Below are 10,978 nucleotides of genomic sequence, written 5' to 3' on the forward strand. Positions count from 1 at the left end.
TGGCTCAGTCAGTTAAGCATCTTCCTTCAGCTCAAGTCATGGTCCCAGGGTCCTGAGATTGAGCCCGCATCGGGCTCCCTGCTCCGCAGGTAGCCTGCTTCCCCCTCTGCCCCTCTCTCTCTCTCTCTCATGAATAAATAAATAAAATCTTTTAAAAAAAAGAAAGTTCCTTAGCAAGACTCTTCTCAACCTGTTGCCACTCTGCCTCTCTAAGCTCATCATCTCCCTAAAATGTAGTCAGTGTAAAAGACTCACAAGATATTGATTATTCCCTTAAAACACCATTCACCCTCATGTCACTGAGTTTGTTTACTTCTATAAAGTTTCTACTGACTTCTCAATATCTAGTGCAAAAAGTCTGTCCTTGGTGAAGGCTTCACTGACCTACCATTGTCCACCCCATTCCCCTAGCCAAATACCATCCTTTCTACTTCTGTGAGGCTACAGCAGTTGGTGAGAATGTAAATTGGTGCAGCCACTGTGGAAAACAGTATAGAGTTTTCTCAAAAAATTAAAAATAGATATACCATACAATCCAGTAATTCCACTATTGGGTATTTACCCAAAGAAAATGAAAACACTAATTCAAAAAAATGTATGTACCCTTATGTTTATTGCAGCATTATTTATAATAGCCAGGATTTGGAAATCTGGAAGCAACCCAAGTGTCCATTTTTAGATGAATGGATATAGAAGATGTGGTGTGTGTGTGTGTGTGTGTGTGTATGATGGAATATTACTATATATATATAGAAATTACATATTATACATTTACTACATATAATGGAATATTAGCCATAAAAAGAATGAAATCTTGCCATTTGCATCACATGGGTGGACCTCAAGTGTATAATGCTAAGTGAAATAAGTTAGAGAAAAACAAATGCCATATGATTTCACACATATGTGGAATTTAGGAAACAAAACAAATGAACAAACAAAGGAAAAAACAGACAAAAAAACCCCTCTTACCTACAGAGAACAAACTGGTGGTTTCCAGAGGGGAGGTGGATGGGGGGAATGGGGAAAATAGATAAAGGGGATTAAGAGTACACTTATCTTGATGAACAATGAGAAATGTATAGAATTATTGAATCATTATATTGTACACTTGAAATGAATATAGCACTATATGTTAATTATACTTAAAAAAAAAATGGCTCTCTGATAGTTGATGAACTCCATTACATGTAGAACACTTTGTCCTCATCAACAGTGCCTAGTCTAGGGTCTGACTCATGGTGTTAATAAACTTATTTGATATGTATTTGTAAAAAGAATGAAGGAAGGGAGGAAGAGGGGGAGGGAGAGACAGAAGGAGGGAGAGCAAAAGATATGATTCTGTTTTCATATGTGGACAAAATTTAAAGAGGAATCACTGCTCTGCAGTGAAAAGTCTTCTCATTTTTGATTCAAGTTGACTCCTGTTTTAGTCTTCAGCACTATAAATATAAACATATGATATATATCATACAGTGTATGTATGTATGTATGTATGTATGTATGTATGTATGGGCTTCAGTTTCTCTAAACTGACCAGAATTCATTGTTTGTCTTTAAATGTTGATTAAATATTCCATAGAGGCTTTCACTCATCAATTCTTCAACATGTGGTTTTATCCTGGGTAATGTTAACTCACTTCTGGCAGCAGGGAACCAACTGAAATGGGAGCAGATGACTTTCCTATGTTATTTGCTTTGTTGTCCATTGGAGTTATTGCTTGTTTTTGTTTGATCCCCAAAACCCTGCCCCAACTCTTCTTAGAATACATATGTTTCCATCTGGGTCAACAGGTGTCACTGTTGAGTAGGACAAATATGCCCCCCAGACCCCATCTTTTGGGTGCTAAATGTCCTAGTTGGTTATAGGGCCCATTCTCTGCTCAGTCTTGATATAACCAAATAGTTTAACTCCATGATCACTGTGCAAGTTGACTGAACAGACCTCTGAAAGCACCAGTAATTTTTATTCCTTAAAGGCCTAGATACTGAATGTAATGATAGACCCAATTATACCCATTAAAGGGGGCAAATAGGAGGAAGAAACTACAACCATTTCTATTTGTAGGAGAGAGCATTGTTCAATGGGAGACATCTCATCAGTAGAGGAGAAAGCCTGAGATTTAAGTGCCTGCTCTGTCCCTAAGTAGTTGCCACTAGTGTAACTGCCTCAAGCCAGAGGTGCCATGACTGCAAATTGGAACAGGAGAGGGGAAATGTTGCAAATTATCAAAAACATCAGATTACTAGTTTAGACCATAGGTTGTTGAGAAACCCCCCAGAATTATTCAGGAAGAATTTGAGAGGAGAATTTACTCACAGAAAACAGGTGGGGATAGAGCAAAAGAAACTTGGAAATTGTTATCATTTTCCTATCCTCAGACTGACATGGCCTGGGAGACATGTGAAATTGGATAAAATGGAATGGAATGGAGTAGGAAGGAAATGGGATAGAATGGGTTGGGGGATGATTTCCAAATCATGGAATCTGACAATAAATGCAGTAAAGAATAAATTAAAATGAGATAAGGTGCTCTTCCAACCAGGGCCTAGCAGAATGGGTCCTGCAAAGAAGGATGGCAAGAAAAAGGGCCATTCTGCCATCAGCGAGGTGGCAACCAGAGAATACACCATAAACATTCACAAGCACATCCATGGACTGGGTTTCAAGAAGTGTGCCACTCAGGCACTCAAACAGATCTGGAGATTTCCCATGAGGAGATGGGAACTCAGATATGTGCATTGACACCAGGTTTAACAAAGCTGTATGGGCCAAAGGAATGAGGAATGTTCCTTATTGTGTCTGTGTGCGATTGTCCAGAAAACATAATGAGGATGAAGATCCACCAAATAAGCTCTATATGTTGGTTACCTATGAACCTGTCACCACTTTCAAAAATCGACTGAGCATTAATGTGGATGAGAACTAACTGCTGATTGTCAAGTAAAGGCATACAACTGCAAAATAAATAAATAAATAAATAAATAAATAAATAAATAAATAAAATGAGATGAGGTAAGATGGACTATGGAATGGAATTGAATCAAAAGGAATATGGGAAATGACTAAATGAAATATAAAATGATGTGGAATGACTAGGTGTGAAATATAGAATGTAAACAGAATAAAATGAAATGGGCTAGAAGAGACTGGGATATAAAGCATAATGTTATGTCAAAATTTTGAAATGGGATACAGAATACAATACAGTGGGATGGACTTTTTTATTAAATGGTTTTGACATATAGATAAGCAATTTGTTTATAAAACAATTAGCAGACTCAGGAAATTGCTATCACAATCTAGTCCAGATGATTAGAAATTTAGGGATCTAAAAGCTTTGTGCCTTTCTTGAATTATTCCTCAAATGGTCACCTACCTTATGATTATGGCACACAATTGGCACTCTGTAGTAACAACAACCAACAATACTGGCACCTCTGCTAAACCCCTTGTATGTGTTATTTCTTTTAATTCTCACATCAGTCAAATAGGATAAGTCCTATTTTGATCTCCATTTATAGATAGGGAAATGGAGGCACCAGAAGGTTCACCTACTTGCCCAAGATTACACAGCTAGAAAGTAGTGGAATCAGAAATCAAATGCCAAGGTGATTAGGCTGGAGCTTCTGTGTGCTGACCCACTACACAAACCACTTCTCACCATGTCAGGGACTCATAACTTATGACACTGCATGTAGAAATATTAGGATTGGTATAAACTGTGTTCTAGCCACTAAATGTCACCTACAAAAAGACTGGAAAACTAGACAGAGGCACTGCTCTGGTACAAACATGATGAAACATAGCATGGTCACAAAGGCACTCAGCTCTGCTGCCATATTCGACACATCCAGAACCACATTGTCCCTTACTCCCTTTAAACCAGGTCTCAGTGGGGGTTTTCCTCACCTAGTAACCATTCCTAATTCCAATACTCATATGCTCAACATTTCCTAAGGGCCACTACAGACAACTTGATCATTCATTTTTCATTTAACATTTGAGCACCTATTCTATTGTTTTGAAACCTAAGAGTTTTTTAAAAAGTGGATTCACTTCTTCTAGAAATATTCTCAACAAATAAAAGTGCCCATGCAACTAGAAATTCAGAAAACTAGATGCTCCCCCCTACTGAGATGCTAGAATGCTCATTCTGGAGAACTTCTAGTGAGGATACGAGTAGCTGCTTTTGCTTGGTATTTACCACTTGAGAGAGGCTGTATCATCTACTGATTGAGAGGGGCTGCCTGAGTTCAAATCCTAACTCTATCACTACATAGTTTTTTTCCCTTGTGTGAGCTATTAACCCTGTCTGTGCATCAATTTCCTCTGCGAAATGGAGATAAGAGGATAGTTTGAAAGATAATATACTTGGAGCACTCAGAACACTGCTTATCACAAATGAAGAACTTTATAATATCAGCTATTATTATTGGATAGGCTTCGCATCATGTGTTTCCTAGGCATTACCTTTTTAAATCCTTATAACCATCCTATGAAATTGGTGTTATAATTTTTGCCATTTCACAGGTGTGAAAACTGAGGTTCCAGGAAATTAGGTAATTTACCCAAAGCCACATAATAAGTAAGTAGTACAAATGAGTTTCAAATCCAAGTTAGTCCAACTCAAAAGTCAGTGTCCTTAACCATTATGCAATGCAATACTGCCTCCTTTTCAAGCTGTTAGGAGGTCACCAGAGCATAGACAAGGACACCAGCACTTGGACAGGAATGAAGAATTTCAAGCAGTCCTGGAAGGGGGAGGGGTGTGGAGAGGAGTGCATGTATAGAAAGTGGTGAACTTCATGCAGAAAAATTTAAAAACCACTGGGGCATCAAAGAAATGTGTCATCTCTTCCTGGAAATAGTTCATGGCTTCCTGAGGGCTCCACCCAAAAGACCACATTTAACCTCCTCCTGTACTTAATCTATACTGGCTGGTTGCCCCCTACCTTTCTCCTACCACACTCTAATTTAGTCCTTTCTGACCTACCAATTATAGCCATGCCAACATGGCAACTGGGTTACTTAGGAAGACCCTAGGCCTTGGTGCCTCCAGTATGGTCTCACCTCAGGCTATATCTAATGTGCTACCACTCTGGTCCAAGCCATCATCTTCTCACCTATATCTGTAATCATTTCCTAACTAGTCTCCCTCCCTAATCCATTCTCAACCTGCAGTCAAAGGGAGCTTTCCAAAGCTCTAATATGATCATCTCACTACATTGTTTAATGCCTGCTTTCCATACTCTTAGACTATATCCAAAGTCCTTACAAGAAGCATCTTGTGCAAAGTCCCTGTGATAAGATGGAACGTGGCTAGTAGAACAGTAGAAGATGAAAAGGGGAATGACGGAAGTGAGATTGATAAGTTATGGGGTTCAGAGTCTTTCAACTACAGCGCTAACCTCAGCTTATAATGTTACCCTTCATTGGGAGATTATTTGTTTCATGACATCCACATTCATCCGGTGGTTCAGACTAAAAGTCATGGAGTCATCTTTGACTTCTCTCTTCCTCTCATACTCCAGGTCTGATCATTCAGTGAATTTTGATAGCTCTACCTTCAAAATACCTTCACCAACACCACTACCAGCACCCTGGTCCAAACAACCTTCTTCTCACTTAGGAGTCATCACAAGGATTAGACCAGATGACTCCTCCACTCGAAACCTTCTGGTACATTCTCATCTCACTCAGTAAAACCCAAGTTCTCACAAGGGCATGACAGGGCTCTATACACAACTGCGCACCACTCCCTGCTTCTACATTATGCCTGGCCTCACCTCCACCACTTGCCCTTTCTCTTACAGACCACTACCTTCTTTCCTGATCCTCAAGAACTTCAAACACACCCCTGCCTTGTGTCCACATTCTTGCTGCCCCTTCTCAGAACATGCTTCCTCCAAATATTTGTGCGACTTGCTTCCTAGCTTCATTCAGGTCTTGGCTCCAGTTTCACTTTCTCAGAAATCATATCTGATCATCCTATGTAAAATAGAACTATTCATTGCTTGTTTCCCTAGTTCCCTACTTTAATTTTCTCCTTATCACTTCCATCCACCTGACATGTTACTATTTTGTGTCTGTTGCTCTCCTCCCCACCTTACCCCAGTACAATGTAAGCTATATGAGGGCAAAGATTATACCTGCTCATTCTCTACTGTATCCTTCATGCTAAGAACAATCCCTGCCACACAGTGGGTGCTTAACAAATATCTCATGTTGATAAATGAATGTCTGTCTTTGCCAAGAAGCTCTGACTCCCTAAGACTAGTGTTCACCATCATGTCCCCAATGCATAGCAGAGTCTGTCTCATAAAAGTTGTTCAATAAACATTGTTGAATTAAAGAGTGAATGGAATAGGGAATGAATGAATAATGAGGGTAGGTCACTGACCATGGGATGAGAATCACAGGAATTATGGTGAAAGGGTTTGGAAATATAAAGCAGGAGATCTGCCTGGTTAATTGTCACCTAAGAAGGTCATCTAGGAAAAGCAAGTCAATATCTCAGTTTCAAAGTCCCCAAATTAGATTCTAGACAGGAGAATGAGACAGCACTGCAGGATCATTCTGGACTTTAGAAGTGAGGTACACAAATGGGGCACTTGTTGATCTCAGGATGTTGGAGTCTGTGGACTTTCTCCAGCCTCTAATGAAGGTTAACTTTAGAAACAGGCAGGAGGGAGTACCCAGTGCAGTTTCAGATGGCCCCATGCAGCTGGAGAAGCTAAACAGTACAGAGTCTGGGACAGGCAAGACTTTTGGGGTGGTTTTTTGTTGTTGTTGTTGTTGTTGTTTTTGAGTGGGGGACAGTTCCAAGTTGACTTTTTCTTTGCCCAGTAAGGCATCACTGGGGTATTCAGAGGGATTGTTAGTCCATGTGGAGCCTCATAGCCTGGCCTGAATGTGGGTCCAAGCCTGCTGCAGAGGTACTGTGAATTCTAAGATGTTTTATTACCATGCAGGCACAACTGCAGTGCCACATTTTGCTGACCTACCTGAAATGCAAATAGGAAGAGCCTGCTTTGCTTCAGCTGTTGCCTTACCTCCAGCTCTGCAAGAAGCTGATCAATAATAATTTTAATTAAGACAATAGGTTCCAAGGGGCTGAATCTAAAAAGATGTCTTGATATAAAGAGGGAAAGTAAATGGAGGGTGGAGGGTATGTCATTTAAATTTCAGAGAACATAAACAGTGAGATGTCTCTGCTACATGTCCAGGAGGCAGTGTGATGGGGAGGCAGGGAATGGAGTGGGGCACTCTGGTAGAAGCCTCAGCCCCAATACCTACAGACTATGGACCTTGAGATGATACTTAAGTTCTCTGAGCCTCTTTTATTAAAAAAAAAATAATTTCCTGCATTCCTTTCTTTTTTCAGTTTGTGATAGTTCTTTATTTTTTTAAATTTTATTTTATTATGTTATGTTAGTCACCATACAATACATCATTAGTTTTTGATGTAGTGTTCCATGATTCATTGTTTGCGTATAACACCCAGTGCTCCATGCAGTACGTGCCCTCCTTAATACCCATCACCGGGCTAACCCATCTCCCCACCCCCTTCCCCTCTAAAACCCTCAGTTTGTTTCTCAGAGTCCGTAGTCTCTCATGGTTCCTCTCATCTCTCCTGCATTCCTTTTAAACTTAATTACAAGGTTGCAAACAAGAATATTTGCATAGTAGCTTATGAAGTACTTGTTACATGCATTTGTTGATTTAGTCTTTTCAATAATCCTGTATAGTAAGAATTACTATGTTTCTCATTTTACAGATGAGAAAAGTGAACAATTGAAAGTGCAGGAGCCTGCCCCAGGTCCCACACACCTGTTGGAGGTGTCTGTGGTATTGTGGTGAACCAATCACTCAAACTTCCTCCCTTCAGGGTTCTCTACTGTGGGAGCCATGCTCCTGGGATTATCATCTAAACAGAAAATAAGTCAACACCCTATAAATAACAGATACATTCCCAGTATCTCTCAATGTGGAACTCTCTGGTAAGGAGTTGGGAAAGCAGGAATGCTTGAATCCTACACCATTTTCCAAGCACCCCTCTATGTGGCTATCAAGGAAGATATATGCACAAGGACCCGTGACAAGACTAAAAAGGACCTAGGTCATCCTAAGCTGGTCTGATGCTCTGAACATTTAGTGAAGTGAGTGGAGTTACAGGACCCAGCTGTAGACAGAGAGGCTCTGCAACCCTTTTCATTCCATTCCATTTTATTCCCAAATTTTACCATCAAACCATAGGGAGATGCAAAAGGGTAAATGCAAAAGAGTAGAGGGGGGGCACAAGAAAGCACAACTAGAGGGGCTTTTCCTAAGGAACAGAAAGGACGGAGAAGAGATACTCACCCTCAGGTGGGTAACCTTCCATCAAGGGCTGCTCCCATTCAGTGATCAGCCTGGGCACTCAATGGGGCCAGGCCTAAGGTGAGGCAAGCAAGATCCCATGAGTACAGAATGGAAGGAGGAACAAACCCTCAGATTCCTACAAGTGCATGGTGGGCACCTGAGACTCTGTGCCTCCAGAAGTGTTGCACTGTCCAAGTCTCTCACTTGTCTCACCCTAGTCCTTCCACTCAGAGTCCCCAAGTCAAACCAGGTAGACCAGTAAGTTCTCCTGTTATGGAGCATCTAGGTGAGAAGAGAGGTGGGACCCTGTACCTCCCTGCAGTGCTGAAGATGGATCTTCTTGTTGCCTTTCATTTACCATCCCTCTAGACTTTCAGCCCTTCACCAAATTTAACATGTGTGCAGATTACCTGGGGATCTTACTAAACCAGATTCTGATTCAGCTGTTTGGGGACAGGGCCTAAGATTCTGAATTTCCAACAAGCTCCCCCAGTAAAATCTATCATATATAGCAGATTGTTTAACATATGAATACATTATTAACATCTAGTTAGTATAGAGTGTCTATAAATAAGCATATTGTTTAACATATGAATACATTATTGAAAAAACAACAGAGAAATGGAACTACCATGGCACCAGGTGATAGTTTGTCTTTGGTGCAGTGTTTTTTTTAGCCAGGATTAGAGGGAGGCATGATGAAGTAAAATCTCTACCAGTGAGGTTTGGGAAGAACTGATCGGGGAATAATTTTTCAACTCAAGGGCTTGGACGTTTAAGATAAAACTCTAGTCCTGGCGAAGTAAAATTCAAAGCAGGAAGTAGGAAAGAAGCCCAATTATTCTGGCTGGGTTGAAAGGGAGCCTTTAATGCAGACAGCAGTCCACTATTTAGGGTACACATGAGGCACACCAGGAGCTGACCGTAGGCAGGAACTGTAGCCAGGCTGAGGGTCCATAGAGACAGCCTGACCTGATTGAGATGGCCACTTCCTTATCACTACCTAGCTTCCTGTATATTTCACTTGCTCCATCTACTAGAACATGAACTCCATGAGGACAAAGACCTGTGTCTGTTTCTTCTACTCTTGGATACTGAACATCAAAAATAGTGCCTATAACAGAAAAGGCACTTGATAAATATGTATTGCACAAGTGCATACTAGTGAGAGAATTAGCATAATAACAAATGAATGTAAAAGTGAGTTAGATGGACCAGGGCTTCTAACTTTGAAGCAGGAATTTACTGACATAGAGTGCCATAATATGGTCGTGGCCTTGGAAGAGATCACACACTAATTGAGGAAACATGGCAAAAATATAAGAAGAGATAAATAATGATACAAGGATTAAAAAGCAGAATAACAGTTTCAGAAAATGGTATTTTCGCCATCTTGAATCTGATACTTTAATTGGGGAATGAATATAGAAAATGAAGGGACAGAGTTCTGTGGAGTGGCCCACAACAGAATTTTGAGAGACCAGATTTGATGTAGCTTTTAAAACTTTTCATGGGTCTTTGGGATCTTTTCCAAAGAGTCAAAGTCATGAAGATCGAAACCACAAATGTCCATTGTCTGATAACACTGTCTGTCCAGCTTACAGCTTGCATGTAAATGCCATGAAAAAGGCTGTCTTAAAAGTGATGTGACTGGGCCAGTTTAGCTGAACAGATTACTGACGTTCACAGATTACTTAAATAGAAAGCTGTTTGAAGGAATAAGGGAGCTCAAAATAGAAATAGTATCAGCAGCAGCAGCATCTCCCTGAGCCCAGTTCTTCTAACTTTGGGTTGTGTAGACTTCCAAAATTACCTGGAGAGTTGCTCAGCTTTGCTCCATGTGGATAACTTGGGATAAGTGGGCCTCCAATGTCTTTGTGCCAAATTTGTAAAGGAGAGCATATGATTAGTTTACATAGGCAGCAATTAGCATGAAGTGGTTTGGTTGGTCAAAATTCTAGTCAATCACCTCAGAGGTAGTGCAAATAGCCCATTCTCAGCACAGAGACAGGGCTTTCTGGCCCACCAAGATTCACTGTTGCAATTTGCTGTTGCGCCTTACAATGTCTCTTGGCCTGGATGCTGTCAAGTAGGTGGAGCGAGTATCATTAAGATCCCTTTCCTCAGAAGATATTGGTACACAGGGAGATACAAAGTCATTATCAATTCCTCTTTATGAACAACAAGATGCTCTTAAAATAATTTCTAAGTTGCTTCTTAGTAAAGTCATCATGTCAAAGATAATCTGTCAAAAGCTCAAAATGATATTAAAGTCAAGCTTATCGATAGAAGAGAATCACTGTGTATAGCTTTCAAGTCATGCATAGCTAATGGCTACATCATCATGATATTGCCCCATTCCACTGGCAGAAGAAAGAGAGTTTCTTTTTTGTAGTTAAGAGGAATTGGTCATGAAGACTCACTATGCCCAGAAATAACACAGAGTTATGTCACTGTCCTCTGCTCTTCTCCTATGTGGAAAGAGTGAAAGTTAACTTACCAGGAAGTAAAGTTGATAGAAGTAATTTCATCAGAGGGCTGTGGGAAAGCAGCTATATTAATAACTCTTTAATAGGAAATACTCATTGCTAGAAAGTTCGAGAATCCCATGTG

General features: G+C 40.3%; 1 pseudogene; it reads left to right on the forward strand.

Annotated features, from left to right (window-relative positions):
* Positions 1 to 2,424: 2,424 nt before the first annotated feature.
* On the forward strand, positions 2,425 to 3,356 carry LOC118014784 (annotated as a pseudogene).
* The last annotated feature ends 7,622 nt before the right edge of the window (positions 3,357 to 10,978 follow it).

The sequence above is a fragment of the Mirounga leonina genome, unplaced genomic scaffold (genome assembly GCF_011800145.1).
Source record: "Mirounga leonina isolate KUSES-001 unplaced genomic scaffold, KU_Mleo_1.0 Mir_165, whole genome shotgun sequence".
Lineage (NCBI taxonomy): Eukaryota > Metazoa > Chordata > Mammalia > Carnivora > Phocidae > Mirounga > Mirounga leonina.